This window comes from Tachyglossus aculeatus, chromosome 16 (assembly GCF_015852505.1).
Source record: "Tachyglossus aculeatus isolate mTacAcu1 chromosome 16, mTacAcu1.pri, whole genome shotgun sequence".
NCBI classification, from domain to species: domain Eukaryota; kingdom Metazoa; phylum Chordata; class Mammalia; order Monotremata; family Tachyglossidae; genus Tachyglossus; species Tachyglossus aculeatus.
Window position 1 is genome coordinate 5,251,862 of NC_052081.1, and position 16,514 is coordinate 5,268,375.

The 16,514-nt window shown below is 46.4% G+C and overlaps 1 non-coding gene across 1 annotated transcript; it reads right to left on the reverse strand.

Moving 5' to 3' along the window:
- Positions 1-2,851: 2,851 nt before the first annotated feature.
- Positions 2,852-2,989, reverse strand: LOC119938953. The gene has a single exon (XR_005454635.1). It is a non-coding gene; the product is annotated as a small nucleolar RNA SNORA7 (small nucleolar RNA).
- Between the last annotated feature and the right edge of the window lie 13,525 nt (positions 2,990-16,514).

Here is a 16,514-nt window from a genome sequence, read left to right on the forward strand (position 1 = left end):
GGGCTCTGAAACCCAACTAAAAAGGAAACATCGCATACGCACACACCTGAAAAAAGGGAATGCGTTGCTCCACAATCAGTTGCTGTCCTTGGATAGAAGCCCTAACAACTTTAGGTGGGAAAAGGGAAAGTGAGGATCAAAGAATTTTTTTTCTTCCCCACAGACGTCCATATGAGTTTGAAAAGGGCCGATGGGAGGAGGCAGCTTTCCTGTCTGCACCTGGCTGGGGGAAATCAGCCAACAGGAAAAGGGAGATGAGGAACACCCGGGTGGAAAGCCCCCTTCTCTCACCACACAGAGTTCCCTCACTGCAGAACTGTGGAAGTTTTCCAGGTTTGCTCAGAGAAGATAGTCTGCTTCTACCTAAAGAAGCAGTGTGGTCTTGTGGAAAATGCACTAACCTTAGATTTGGGAATCAAGGCTTTGAGTCCAGGCTCCTCTACTTGCCTTCTGTGTGAGCTCGGGCAAGTCACTTCAATTCTCTGGACCATAGTTCCCTCATCTGTAAAATGGGGATTAAGACTGTGATCCCCACGTGGGACATGGACTGCGTCCAACCTGATTTAGCTTGCATTAACCTCAGTGTTTAGTACAGTGCCTGACACATAGTAAACACTTAATGAGTCTTATTTAAAAGAGGGGGTGGGGGGTGAGACCAGAGGTGTGTCTGGTTTTCCTCCCTCAATTTGGTGGCCTAGTGGAAAGAGCCCAGGGCTGGGAATCAGAGGACCTGGGTTCTAATTCTACCTCTGCCACTTGCGTGCTATGTGACCTTGGGCAAATCACTTTCCTTGTCTCTACCCCAGCACTTAATAAAGTGCCTGGCACATAGTTAGTGCCTAATAAATGCATAAAAAATCCTTTCTCTGTGCTTCAGTTCTGTCATCTGCAAAAATGGTGATTCTGTGCCTGTTCCGCCTCCTATTTAGACTGTGAGTTCCACATGGGACCTGATGATGTTGTAAACCACCCCAGCATTTAGTACAGTGCTTGGCATAGAGTAAGCGTTTAACAAATACCACTGTTATTATTATTATAGTTTCACAGGGAGACTGAGGATGGTCTGCAGATTAGCCAAGCCCAGATCTACAATAATAAATTTGTTCTGGACTCCCAAACCACCTCAGCTCTGGTACTTCCAACAACAAAAACAAAAAATATGGCTATTGGTGGACCTGAGAAAGCAGGCCAAGGTTATATTCCTGACAAAGGAGGAGAAATGATTAATCCTTTCCCTTTCATCATTATCATCATCAATTGTAATAATAATTGTGGTATTTGTTAAGCCCTTACCATGGGTTTGACGAAGGAACAGGGAGCATAGACTTCTGGGTTGCTTTTCCAGAGCCTTATGGGATGTCCTTGGGGTGTCCTTGGAAGAGCCACTGGATCTCTCTGCCCCCATTCAATTCAGTCTACCAGTTAATTAATTAATTAATCCCTTCCCCCTAGAGCACAAGGAGTCCCTCTGCCTCATGAGTTATGTGTGACTCAGTTGCCTGAAGAATACCTGGACAGTACTGTCTCTCAAATGAAATCTGCCAAGTACCTTTAGATCATTAGAAGGAAAATGTTCATTTTGTAGTTTTATTGGCTCTTCCTCCATAACCAGATGATCTGTTATTGACGCCATAGTCTACTGGCAGAAAGAAGGGGACAAAGCAACAGTGAAACAGGCTGACTGAAATACCAGCTGTCTCCAGAGGATTGACTTGCAGCTAAGGAGTTCTGTGCCTGTCACTCATCAAGAGCAGTCTTCTGAAAAACAAACAAACCCCGGCCCTCCTCTGACTAGTGTCCAGGAATGTCCCAGGAAACAGGAACTGGGGAGCTATCTCGGAGGGAATTGGCTGGGAAGAGACCTTTTCAACGCTCCACTTGTATTGTCCGAGGCAGATCCGGTTAAAGAAGTGTTAATCGTCCGAGTGCACTGGGGAGGAAAGCACGAGGCCCCAGTGGAAAGAGCACAGGACTGAAGTCAGCAGACCCCGGTTCTAATCCTGTCTGTGTGCCATTTGTCCGCTATGTGACCTTGGGCAAGTCGTTTGACATTTCTTGGTTTTTTGTGGTATTTGTGATGTGTTTGGTATTTCACTTTTGCAATGCTCGATTTCCTCACCTGTAAAATGGATGAACGGAAGGGGTTTGCTTATTGTTCTATTGTATTCTCCCAAGTGCTTAGTACACTCTGGGTTCTGAATATTCTTGGCTATTTCCAGGGCATCTTTCCTCTCAAAATCTCATGGATCTGGCATACATTCTGATGGTCTTTAATGTCCCAGAAAAGTTGGCAACACTATGCCCATTTCCCTGAAAACCTTTTCCGGAAGGTCCATCATAAAACCAGAAAGGAAATACCTTATTCTTTATATGCTTAAAGCTTCTCTAGAGCAGGGATTATGCTCACTAGCTCGATTATACTCTCCCATGTGCTTAGTACAATGCTTGGCAGTATGGTAGTTGTAAGCTCCTCGAGGGCAGGGATATCACGCCTACTTCCTCTGCTTCTCAGAAGATTTCCTGACATGATGACCCCTCAATGCCAGGCTCTTCAAAGACTCCTTTAAAAAAAATGGTATTTGTTCAGTGCTTGCTATGTGCCAGGCACTGTTCTAAACACTGGGGTCTTGTCCCATACCGTTGAGTCATTTCCGACCCATAGCAACACCATGGACACGTCTCTCCCAGACTGCCCCGCTCTCCATCTGCAATCGTTCTGGTAGTGTGTCCATAGAGTTTTTTTGTTAAAAATCCGCAAGTGGTTTACCACTGCCTCCTTCCATGTAGTAAATCTGAGTCTCCCCCCTCGACTCTCTCCCATGCTGCTGATGCCCAGCACAGGTGAGTTATGACTTGTAGCAGTTTGCCTTCCTCTCACTAGCCACTGCCCAAGCTAGGAATGGAATGGATATGCCTCTGCTTGACTCTCCCTCCCGTAGCCGAGACTGGTAGAGGACTGGAAACTCTCCAGGTGCGACCCTGAGAGGGGAAAACACTGGAGTAGATACAAGCTAATCAGGAGACCCACATAAGGCTCACAGTCTTAACCCCCATTTTACAGATGAGGGAACTGAGACCCAGAGAAGTGACTTGCCCAGGGTCACACAGCAGACAAGTGGCAGAGTGGGGATTAGAACCCAGGTCCTTCTGACTCCCGGACCGGTGCTTTATAATAATAATAATAATAATAATAATAATAATAATAATAATAATGCCATTTATTAAGCGCTTACTTTGTGCAAAGCACGTTCTAAGCGCTGGGGAGGTTACAAGGTGATCAGGTTGTCCCACAGGGGGCTCACAGTCTTAATCCCCATTTTACAGATGAGGTAACTGAGGCACAGAGTAGTTAAGTGACTTGCCCAAAGTCACACAGCTGACCAGTGGTGGAGCTAGGATTTGAACCCATGACCTCTGACTCCAAAGCCCATGCTCTTTTCACTGAGCCACACTGCTTCTCTCCTCCAGACCACTAACTACTGAACGGCATCCCTACTGAGACGCCAAGCAATCAACTGCATTTCTTAAGCGCTTACTCTGTGCAGGGCACTTTACTAAGCACTTGGGAGAGAACAATATAACAGACACGTTCCCCAATCCAGAAAGTGAAATGCATCTCAGGTACAGGAGATAAAAAAAGGAAGCAGATACTTTTATCTCGGAGACCCAACTGCACATAATCTCCTGGCTCTAAAGTGAAAATCAGACAGCTAAACTGAAGGAAGGGAAGGATTGAACAGCACTTCAGATCTGATTAGGATAATCGCTGAGTAAATAACCTCTGTTAGGTGCCCATTGGTTTCCCAGCAATAGGGCTAGTGCCCAGATTGGGTCCAAGATCTTGTGTGGTTTTCCTCAAATCCCCTGGTGCTTATGGGTTCCTGCCGCTGATCCAGTGGAAAGAACACAGCTCTGGGAATCAAGATCCCTGGGTTCTGATCCCAGCTATTAATTATTGTGCTACTTGTTAAGCATTTGCTATGTGCCAAGCACTGTACTAAGAACTGGACTGGATACAAGATGATCAGGTGAGACACAGTCTTTGTCCTGCATGGGGCTCACAGTTTTAACTGGGAGGAAAAACAGGTACTGTGTCTCCATTTTAAAGATAAGGAAACTGAGGACTAGAGAAGTAAAATGACTTGGTCAAGGTCAGTCAGCATACAAGGGGCAGAGTGGAGATTAGAATCCAGGTCCTCTGACTCCTAAACCCGGGGTCTTTTTACTAAGCCAGGCTTCAGGGGGATGTCTGTCTCCCCCAGTATAGCATAATCTCCTTGTGGGTAGGGAATGGGTCACTTTTCTATTTTGTACTTTCTCCAAGCGCTTCGTACAGTGTGTTGCACTCAGCAGGTGCTCAATAAATAGTATGACTCCTAATACTCCTGCGGGGGTGAAAGTTTCTGACCAAGAAAAGGACTTGGGTTCTAATTCTGACTCTGCCATTTGTCTGCTATGTCATCTTGGGTGAGTCACTTCCCTTTTCTATATCTATTCTATACATATCTATTCTATTTATTTTATTTTGTTAGTATGTTTGGTTTTGTCCTCTGTCTCCCCCTTTTAGACTGTGAGCCCACTGTGGGGTAGGGACTGTCTCTATATGTTGCCAACTTGTACTTCCCAAGCGCTTAGTACAGTGCTCTGCACACAGTAAGCGCTCAATAAATACGATTGATTGATTGATTGATTTTCTGGGCCTCAGTTCCCTCATCTGTAAAATGGGGATTAAGGCTGTGAGCCCCAGGAGGGACACGGACTGCGTCCAACCTGCTTAGCTTGTATCTACCCCAGCGCTTCATACAGCGTCTGGCACATACTAAGTGCTTGACAAATACCGTTAAAAAAAGGAACAACTTGGCGCATTCTGTGAGCTGAACAGGCCTAGTGAGAATCCTGAAAAATAGCTGGACAACATGGGAGGTGGAGACTGCAGCAGCTGTGAAGACCTCCCGTCAATAAGTCAGTCAATTGTATTTACTGAGCACTTTCTGTACGCAAAGCACTGTACTAAAGACTGGGGAGAGTGCAATATAACAATAAACAGACACATTCCCGGCCCACAACAAGTTTACAAGCTACCCACTAGATCATGGTGTCACAGTCCAGCGTGGACATCACCCTGGGGTCGCTTCAGGCGTCAATTGGTTCTTCGTGTAAGAAGCTTGCATGGGCACTTCACAATGCTCTGCACCCTCCTCATCGGCTTTAAGGCACTCACTCACCTTGTCCCCTCCTACCTCACCTCGCTGCTCTCCCATTCCAACCCAATCCGCACATTTCGCTCCTCTAACGCCAACCTATCTTGATTTCGTCGATCTCACCACCGACTTCTATGCCTACGCCCTGCCTCTGGCCTGAAATATCCTCCCTCTTTACATCTGACAGATCACCACTCTCCCTTGTTGAAGACAAGTCTCGTCCTAGAGATCTTCCCTGACTAAGCCCTCTTTTCCGTTTCTCCCACTCCCTTCTGCGTCGCCCTGACTCGTTCCCTTTATTCATCTCCCCCCATCAACCCCACAGCACTTATGTCCATATACATCATTTATTTATTTATATTACTTCATTCATTCATTCAATCATATTTATTGAGCGCTTACTGTGTGCAGAGCACTGTACTAAGCGCTTGGGAAGTACAAGTTGGCAGCAACAGGCTCACAGTCTAGAAGGGGGAGACAGACAACAAAACAAAACATGTGGACAGGTGTCAAGTCATCAGAACAAATAGAATTAAAGCTAGATGCACATCATTAACAAAATAAATAGAATAGTAAATATGTACAAGTAAAATAAATAGAGTAATAAATATGCCTGTCTCTCCCTCTAGACTGTTAGCTCCTTGTGGGCAGGGAATATGTCTGTTCTATTGTTCTACTGAACTCTCCTAAGAGTTTAGTACAGTGCCATCCCTCGCATACTTAGAGAAGCAGCGTGGCTCAGTGGAAAGAGCAGGGGCTTTGGAGTCAGAGGTCATGGGTTCAAATTCCGGCTCCGCCAATTGTCAGCTGTGTGACTGGGCAAGTCACTTAACCTCTCTGGGCTTCAGTTACCTCATCTGTAAAATGGGGATTAAGACTGTGAGCCCCACGTGGGACAACCTGATCACCTTTATCCTCCCCAGCGCTTAGAACAGTGCTTTGCACATAGAAAGCGCTTAACAAATGCCATCATTATTATTGTTATTATTATACTGGGAAGCTTCCCCACTGTTTGGAGTCCCGGGCTGGGGGCGGTTGGGAAACTGGCCCTGTGGGCCGCTGTGAGGGAGGATTCACTCCCATAGCTTCCGCTGGAGCTGGAGACATTTTTCGGCACAACTGGATCAGCAAGGCATACCCACATCTGTGTACCCAACCCTGTTGGCTGCTCTTTGCAGGGTAAATAAAAACTGCATTTCTCTTAAACAAAAGTAATGTCCCGGTGGATGGCAGCCAGGATGGCTGAGCCATTCTGAATAATCTCTTTCCCGCTCCCCTCGGTCTACAAGCCTGCTCCTCGGGCCTGGTGGCGGGGAACATCCAGGGAGACCCTCCCCTACTCCCGGCACCCCCTTGACAAATCAGAACGATCGCTGGGCCTGAGGAGCTATCGCGTGACATTTGAGCGTCCCAAACCTGCGGCCGAGTGAATTAAGAAGCGAAGAGGACGGAGTTGGATTATCAATTCAGTTTTCAACTTCAGTTAACTTTATTGGCTTGACAAGGTGGATGGGGTGCCAAAGTCAATACATTAGGTCTGTGTGTCTCAGGCGGATTGCAGTGTAATGGAGGTTTTATAAGAGACAACGTGTCCCCAACTCGCCTCTCATTTTAAGTCTGTCTCCAACTGCCACACGTTACGAAGCCACCCTTGCAGTCACTTTGCAGTGGCCCCTTCCCCCCTTTTTTGGCGGGGGGGCATTGCTTCACAGGGCGGGGGACAGTACAGGATGGAGGGGACATTTGAGAAGCAGCATGGCTCAGTGGAAAGAGCACGGGCTTTGGAGTCGGAGGTCATGGGTTCTAATCCCGGCTCCGCCAATTGTCAGCTGTGTGACTTTGGGCAAGTCCCTTAACTTCTCTGGGCCTCAGTTACCTCATCTGTAAAATGGGGGTGAAGACTGTGAGCCCCCTGTGGGACAACTTGATCACCTTGTAACCACCCCAGCGCTTAGAACAGTGCTTTGCACATAGTAAGCGTTTAATAAACACAATTATTATTATTATTTGTAAACAGGAATAGACCCTGTGGCTCGCCAACTTTATGCTCAACCTGCAGAGAAGCAACGTGGCCTAGTGAAAAGAGCCCAGACCCGGGAGTCAGAGGACCTGTTTTCTAACCCCCGGCTCTACCACTTGCTTGCTGTGTGACCTTGGACTGGTCACTTCACTTCTCTGGGCCTCAGTTTCCTCGGCTGTAAAATTGATGGGCCTGTATATCCCCCCCTCTAGACTGTAAGCTCACTGTGGGCAGGGCATGTGTCTGATTACTGTCGTATTATACTCTCCCAACCGCTTAGTACAGTGTTCTGCACACAGTAAGCGTTCAATAAATACAATTGAATTAATGAATGAAAGAATGGAAGTTCTCTTCCTCCCTTATATTGTGAGCTCATGTGGGATGGGAGAGTGTCTGATTAACCCTCAAATCAATGGTATTTATTGAGCACTCACTGTGTGCAGAGCACTGTACTAACTGCATGGGAAAGTATGATATAACAGAGGTGGGAGACACATTCACTGCCCACAGTGATATAAAAGACTAGACAGTAAAATAAATTACAGATGGACGTGTACATGAACATATGTCTGCTGTGTGATCCTGGGCAAGTCACTTAACTTCTCTTGGCTTTAGTTCCCTCATCTGTAAAATGGTGATTGAGACTGTGAGCCCCACATGGAACAGGGACTGTGTCCAACCTGATTTGCTTTTATCCATCCCAGAGCTTGGTACAGTGCCTGGCATATAGTAAGTACATAAGAAATATTGTAATGATTATTATTATTATTATAAGTTCTGTGGGACGGGGAGAGGGGGGATTGTCAAAGTGATGATATTGTATTATCCCCAGCAATCCTTAACAGATGCCAGAGCTTCTATTATGGACCTCCCCAAAGTCACCTAGCCTGAGCCACAAGAAACCTGAAATCCTGCTGCTCCTTTTCTTCTTTTTAATGGTATTTGTTAAGCTCTTACTACACTATACTAAGCACTGAGGTAGATACAAGATGATCATGTTGGCACAGTCCTTGTCCCACATGGGGCTCACAGCCTTAATCCCCATTTTACAGATGAGGAATCTGAGGCACAGAGAAGAGAAGTAACTTGCCCAAGGTCATATAGCAGACATGTGGTAGAGCCGGAGTTAGAACTCAGGTCCTTCTGACTCTCAGATTCAGGCTCTATCCATTAGGCCATGTTGCTCACAATCTATGAGGGAGGGAGAACAGGTATTTCAGTTCACGTATTTTGGCGGGGTGGGAGGGAGCTGGAATAAGGGCAAATGAAGGGCAGGAGAATGGTAAGGTGGAAATCACGGAAAAATTCCAGTCAGGCAAGGACAAACACAGCTGAGTTGACCCCAAAAGATGCAGAAAGACAGACAGACAGACAGCTGGACAGACTGAGAGGCCTTTTAGACTGTGAGCCCACTGTTGAGTAGGGACTGTCTCTATATGTTGCCAACTTGTACTTCCCAAGCGCTTAGTACAGTGCCCTGCACACAGTAAGCACTCAATAAATACAATTGATTGATTGAATGATTTTCTAGTCCTCAGGCCCCGTGCTCTCCTTCTTCTTCTGGCCACCCGGGCCACTAAAGTCCCCTTCCCTGTCCCCCTCCCATCATGCGTCTTTGTCACCTCCCTACCCTTCCCACCATGTGTGACAAGGGTCTTTAGACCCCTGAAAGCAAAACACTTTGGGACATAAAAAACAACAGCAGTGTGGCAAGGCGGAGGGTGGAATTAGGAGATTTAGACTGTGAAGTCCATGGAGGACAGGGACCATGTCCAGCCTGATTATCTGTATCTACCCCAGCACTTGTACAATGCTTGGCCCATAGTAAGAGCTTAACAAAGGTTGGTGGGTTGGGAGAGGGAGCGGGGAGGGGAAGGGGCATTGTATAACTTGTTTCCAGGAAGAGAATTTCTGGAGCAAAGGTCAAATTAGAATTTCTAGCCCCAAGGCTTGGAACCCTTAGCAGGGTTTACTGCTTTTCTTTATTACCTGAGAAGGGCTAGGACTCCAGGCCTAGTCTGTCCTTTTATAGTCCAAGCAGGCTAGCTCCAGTTTGGAGTTGCGCCTCCCTCCCTTGATCACTTGGTGCCATTTTGAATAATAACAATAATTGCCCCGGTATTTGTAAAGTGCTTTCTGGTTCAGCATCAGACACAGCCCCAGTCCCACACGGGCTCATGATCAGGGGGAAAGGGAAAATAGGCATTTATCCTTCATTTTACAGAGGAAGAAACTGAGGCCCAGAGAAGTGAAGTGACTTGTCCAAGGTCACGCAGCAGACAAGCGATTTTAGGAGATTATATCAGTCGTCTCCTTCCCTGCCAACAGATATGGGTTGGGTGACCATACCGCCTCCAGTCACAGGGATCCAGACATCTTTACTGACCCAGAAGTTAGTTGACCTGGCCTAGTGAATCCATCAAGCCCACTGTTGGGTAGGGACTGTCTCTATATGTTGCCAACTTGTACTTCCCAAGCGCTTAGTACAGTGCTCTGCACACAGTAAGCGCTCAATAAATGTGATTGATTGATTGATAGTGAAAAGAGCATGGGCCCGGGAATTAGAGGACCTCGGTTCTAATTCAGTTTTTTATGGTATTTGTTAAGTGATTACTAGGTAACAGGCACTGTACTAAGCACTGGGGAAGATACAAGCTAATCAGGTTGAACACCATCTTCTTGAACACAGGTTCTACAACTTGTCTGCTGTGTGACCCCAAGCAAGTCACTTAACTTCTCTGTGCCTGTTATGTTGTATGTAAAATGGGGATGAAGACTGGAGGCCCCCGTCAATCATATTTATGGAGCAATTACTCTGTGCAGAGCATTGTACTAAGCACTTGGGGGAATACAACAGATTTGGTAGACATGTTCCCTGCCCACAACATCCATATGGGACATGGACTGTATCCAACCTGACTAGCTTGTGTCTATCCCGGAGCTTAGTACAGTGCCTGGCACGTAGTAAGCACTTAACAAATACCATTAAACCCCCCCCCCCCCCAAAAAAAACAAAACAAAGTCAAGCTGCCTTAGATGGCAGCCTGATAGAGAAGCAGCCTGGCTTAGTGGATACACTTAGTGGCTTGTACATATCTATTCTATTTATTTTATTTTGTTAGTATGTTTGGTTTTGTTCTCTGTCTCCCCCTTTTAGACTGTGAGCCCACTGTTGGGTAGGGACTGTCTCTATATGTTGCCAATTTGTACTTCCCAAGCGCTTAGTACAGTGCTCTGCACATAGTAAGCGTTCAATAAATACGATTGATGATGATACAGCCAGAGCCTGGGAGTCAGAGGGATCTGGATTCTAATCCTGCCTCCACCACTTGTTTGCTCTGTGACCTTGGGCACATCACTTCATTTCTCTGCGGCTCAGTGACCTATCTGTAAAATGGGGATTGAGACCTTGAGCCCCGCATGGGACAGGGACTGTGTCCAATCTGATTAACTTGTATCTACCCCGGAGCTTAGAACAGTGTTTGGCACATAGACACACTGAACAAATACCATAATTATTATTTAAGTGGGTACCTGTGCTTTGCATTTCTCCATCGTTTTCTTCTCAGGCTTTCCATTCTCCTGAAGAAGGGCAAGGACTGTGACTGCTTATTGTTATACTGTACTTCCCAAGCGCTTAGTTCAGTGCTTTTCCCACAGTAAATGCTCAATAAATACCACTGAATGAATTGAATGACTGAAAGAAAGAACAGAGTTGATAGTCACAATCTCCGCCCACGAGGAGCTTACAGTGTATAAGCCACCCCCTCACCCACATCCTCCCTCTGTCCTGGAAATCCTTCTCCCTCCATATCCAACAGTTCACTGCTCTCCCTACCTTGAAAACCCTCCTAAAATCGCATCTCCTCCAAGAAGCCTTCCTTGACAAATCCCTCATTTCTCCTACCTCCCCTCTGCTTCACCTATACACATGGATTGGTACCCCTAAACACTTGATGATCACCCCATCCCCAGCTCCACAGCATTTAAGTACATAGAGAAGCAGCGTAGCTCAGTGGAAAGAGCCCGAGCTTTGGAGCCAGAGGTCATGGGTTCAAATCCCGGCTCCACCACTTGTCGGCTGTGTGACTTTGGGCAAGTCCCTTAACTTCTCTGGGCCTCAGTTACCTCATCTGTAAAATGGGGATTAAGACTGTGAGCCCCCATGGGACAACCTGATCACCTTGTAATCTCCCCTCCCCTCCCCAGTTTGTATATACAAACATATATACATATATACAGGTGCTGTGGGGAAGGGAAGGAGGTAAGACGGGGGAGATGGAGAGGGGGACGAGGGGGAGAGGAAGGAGGGGGCTCAATCTGGGAAGGCCTCCTGGAGGAGGTGAGCTCTCAGTAGGGCCTTGAAGGGAGGAAGAGAGAAATAAAATGACTTGCCCAAGGTCACACAGCAGAGCTGGGACTAGAACCCATGACCTCGTGACTCTCGGGCCCAGGATCTAGCCTTTATGCCATGGTGCATCTGATCTTGTTTTCTTCTATCAGCCCCAAATGTGTGGCCAATAGGACTGCTTAGTCAGTACTAATACTATTTTTGAGAGGGGGAGTGAGGCAGAGTTAGCTGACAAAGTGGGGAAAAAGGACTCAGGTCTTTCTTAGCACAGAAGTCCTAATTATGAACAGAGAAAGTATGCAAGTGCCAAGGTGTAAAATCTCTATCATTATTATTAATCAACATCATCATCATCATCATTACACTTGTTAAGCATTTACTATGTGCCATCTCCGGGAATAGATACAAAATAATCGGGTTGGCAATAGCCCCTGTCCAATATGGGACTCACAGTCTAAGTAGGAAGAAGGAAAGGTGTTGAAGCCCCATTTTATAGGTGAGGAAACTGAGGCACAGAGAAGTTAAGTGACTTGCCCAAGATCACACAACAGACAAGTGGCAGAGCTGGGATTAGAACCCAGGGCCCCTGACTCCCAGGCTTGTGGTCTATCCATTAGGCCACACAGCTTCCCCAAAGCTGAATCCTCTGCTAAATACAATCCCTGAAAATCTGAGCGGTAACATCAGTCAATCAATCAATGGTATTATTGAATGCCTGCTAGACTGCAGAGCACTATGGTAAGCACTTGGGAGAGTACAATATACCAGAATGGGCAGACATGCTCCCTGCCCACAATGACCTTACGGTCTAGAGTGGGAGGCAGACATTACTGTAAATAAATAATTCATAATATATCATTTAAAGATATACCTCCAGACCGATTCGAGATCATCTTCTCTTTTTTCCCTTCGGCACTTAGGGCGTGGTGGGGTGATGAGAGATGAGGATGATGGTAACAGTATTTGTTCCACACCTTTCAGTGCCTCTTACTGGATGATTGGATTAAAAAGGAATAGAACCCCTAGGGAAATAATCCTTGCCATCTTGAGGGGAAAAAAAAGTGACTTACTAAGTTGCTCCTGTCCAACTGACCCAAGACTTACAGGAGGATGCTAGAACTGCGGAGACATAAATTTAAGTATTATTATTATTATCATCATTATATTAAAGCAGCCAAAGCTAAGGAAGAGGAAGCAAATGTCAAGCGCTTGGGTTTGATTTCTCCCCCAGCCTCTACCACTGACCCTCAACGGTTTTGGGGGTACCCCAACTGTCAGAGCCCAAGGTGGGGACCCACCTCTTTCATTATTATCAATATTAATAATAATAATTGCTGTATATCATCATCATCATCAATTGTATTTATTGAGCGCTTACTATGTGCAGAGCACTGTACTAAGTGCTTGGGAAGTACAAATTGGCAACATATAGAGACAGTCCCTACCCAACAGTGGGCTCACAGTCTAAAAGGGGGAGACAGAGAACAAAACCAAACATACTAACAAAATAAAATAAATAGAATAGATATGTATAAGTAAAATAAATAGAGTAATAAATATGTACAAACATATATACATATATACAGGTGTTGTGGGGAAGGGAAGGAGGTAAGATGGGGGGAATGGAGAGGGGGACAAGGAGGAGAGGAAGGAAGGGGCTCAGTCTGGGAAGGCCTCCCAGACTGTATATGTTAAATACTGACTTTGTGCCAGGCACTGTACTAAGCTCTGGGGTGCTTACAAACTAATCAGGTTGGACACAGTCCTGTCCCACGTGGGGCTCACACTCTTAATCAATCAATCAATCAATCAATCGTATTTATTGAGCGCTTACTATGTGCAGAGCACTGTACTAAGCGCTTGGGAAGTACAAATTGGCAACACATAGAGACAGTCCCTACCCAACAGTGGGCTCACAGTCTAAAAGTGGGCTCATTTTACTGATGATGCAACTGAGGCCCAGAGAAGTGAAGTGACTTGCCAACATCACACAACAGCTAAGTGGCAGAGCCAGGATTACAATGTAGGTCTTCTGACACCCAGGCCCGGGCTCTTTCCAGTAGATCGCGCTGCTTCCTACCCCCTCCTACTGCTTTCCACGTTCCTGGGTGACACCCAGAGTTCTGTCCCATGCACGGATCCACAGGGAAATCAAACCAAAACCAACCCAAAAGTAACTCCTCAAATCTGGCAGGCAATTCCTCTCCCTGCCTTCAAAGCCTAATTGAAGGCTCATCTCCTCCAAGAGGCCTTTCCTGACTGAGACCCCCTTTCCTCTTCTCCCACTCCCTTCTGGGTCGCCCTGACTTGCTCCCTTCATTCACCTCCTCCTCCCAGCCCCACAACACTTATGTCCACTTCTGCCCTTTATTTATTTCGATTAATGTCCGTCTCCTCCACTTTAAACTGTAAGCTCATTGTGGGCAGGGGATGTGTCTGTTTATGGTTGGACTGTACTCTCCCAAGTGCTTAGTACAGTGCTCTGCACGCAGTAGGCATGAGTTCTAATCCCGGCTCCACCACTTGTCTGCTGTGTTTACCTGGACAAGTCACTTAACATCTCTGTACCTCAGTTACCTCATCTGTAAAAAATGAGGATTATGAGTTTGAGCTTAATGTGGGACAGGGACTGTGTTCAACCTGACTAATCTGTATCCCTGATTAATCTGCATCTATCCCAGTGCTTGGTACATAGTAAATGCTTAACAAGTACCATAACAATAATTATTATTAATTGTGATCAATGCTCAATAAATACAACTGAATTGAAGGAAGGAATGAATGAAAAAAGGGAGATGCCCTCAAATTACAAGGCCATCCTCCCTGTGGCCTTGTGACCCGGGCAGGGGTCATTTAGGGGTGAGCTTTATTTCCTGGGGTGATTTGGAACTGCTCGGTGTTCAACCCCTAGATTGAACTAGGTGATGGAGGCATCAGCAAATGGGTGATAGACCCCAGCTGGAGTACAATGGGAGCAGCCAGCTAGCTATCTCCTAAACCTCTGCAGGCCAGCACAAGAATCCTTCATTGTTTCTAGTTTAACTTCCCCCGGGGAATCTTTTGTTTTCTGCAGACAGCCAGGGGCTAGCTTGCACTGTGGTTACTAAGTGTCTCCCTGGTCATGCTCTTGGAGAACAATACAGGAAAGGGGGTCAAGGGGAAAGCCGATTTGACATTCTTTTCTCTGGACCATCTCAGTATGGGAGGGGTTGGAGAAGGAAATTTAGCAACGGGGTGGGAAAGTGAGGCTTATTGTAATAATAACGGAGGGAATTTGTTCAGCGCTTACTGTGTGCCAAGCACTGTACTGATGCAAGATAATTAGGTAGGATACAGTCCCTGCGCCTCGCGAGGATCTGTTGGCCCGATTTCTGCTCACCCTTCACTTTCTGCAGGAGCAGGTCGATATCTGGGCCCTAGGGTTTCCTCCCCTGAAGACCCCGAAACAGAGCTGCAGGAATTGGGGGTTGTGTGTGGGTTGCAAATTACAGTACCTGCTTCAGGTTTACAGACATCTGTGTGTGGGAGTGTGTTGCAAATGACGGTATCCCCTTCAGGTTTTTTTCCTTTTTAAATGGTATTTCTTAAGTGCTTACTATGTGCCAGGCCTGTTCTAGGTGCTGGAGTAGATTCAAGTTTATCAGATTGGACACAATCCCTGTCCCACATGGGGCTCACAGTCTTAATCCCCGTTTTACAAAAGAGGGAACTGAGGCACAAGAGAAGTGAAGTGACTTGCCCACGGTCACACAGCAGACGAGGGGGGAGTCGGGATTAGAATTCAGATCCTTCTGATTTCCAGGCCCATGTTGTATCCACTAGCCCATACTGATCCTCCCCCTCCAGCACAAGAGCAACTCGGGATGGCCTAGAGAATAAATCAAGGAACTGGGATCCTCAACCTCTGAGCTCAAATCCTGGCTCATTTTACAACATCAGAAGAAGACTTTGGATCAATCAATCAATCAATCCTATTTACGGAGCACTTACTGTGTGCAGAGCACTGTACTAAGCGCTTGGGAAGTACAACCGCTTGGGAAGTACTTCTCTGGGCCTCAGTTTCTTCACTTGCCAAATAGGTTTGTCCCTATTCTCATTCATTCATGCAATCGTATTTAACTGAATGCTTACTGTGTTCAGAGCACTGTACTAAGCGCTTGGAAAGTACAATTCAGCAACAAAGAGAGACAATCCCTGCCCACAACGGGCTCACAGTCTAGAAGGGGGGGGAAACAGACATCAAAGCAAGTAAACAGGCATCAATATAAATAAATAGAATTATATATACACATCATTAATATAAATAAAATTATAGATATGTACATATATACACAAGTGCTGTGGGGTGGGGAGGGGAGGGGGAGTAGAGCAAAGGGAGCAAGTCAGGGTGATGGGGAGGGGAAGGGGAGTTGAGGAAAAGGGGGGCTTAGTCTGGGAAGGCCTCCTGGAAAAAAAAAAGAGAGAGAGAGAGAGAGAGAAAGAGAGAGAGAGAGAGAGAGAGAGAGAGAGAGAGAGAGAGAGAGTAAAATTACTTATATGCATCAGGTTCACATATAGCTCTTGGCTCCAGAGCTCACTGACAATGATAGGATGCTGGAGGATTTTCCCTTTCAGGTCATGGGTTCAAACAGCCTCATGGGGAGGAAAAGCCGTGAATCCGGCTGATCTGTGATCTTGGGGAATTGGAGATTTTTGCTCTCCATTCAGTCTCATCTGGACCACACAGTCAGTACAACCCGGTTGCCCCGGTTTTACTAACTGGCCCCTGGCTACAACCTCCATAGAGAAGCCCGCTATTGACTTGCCTAGGGCTTACTCTGTGTCAAACGCTGGTCTGAGTGCTGGGATGGATGCAAAATAATCAGGTCAGATGCAATCCCTGCCCGATAGGGGCTCACAGTTTAAGAGGGAGGGAGAACAGGTGCACCCCCATTTTGCAGAA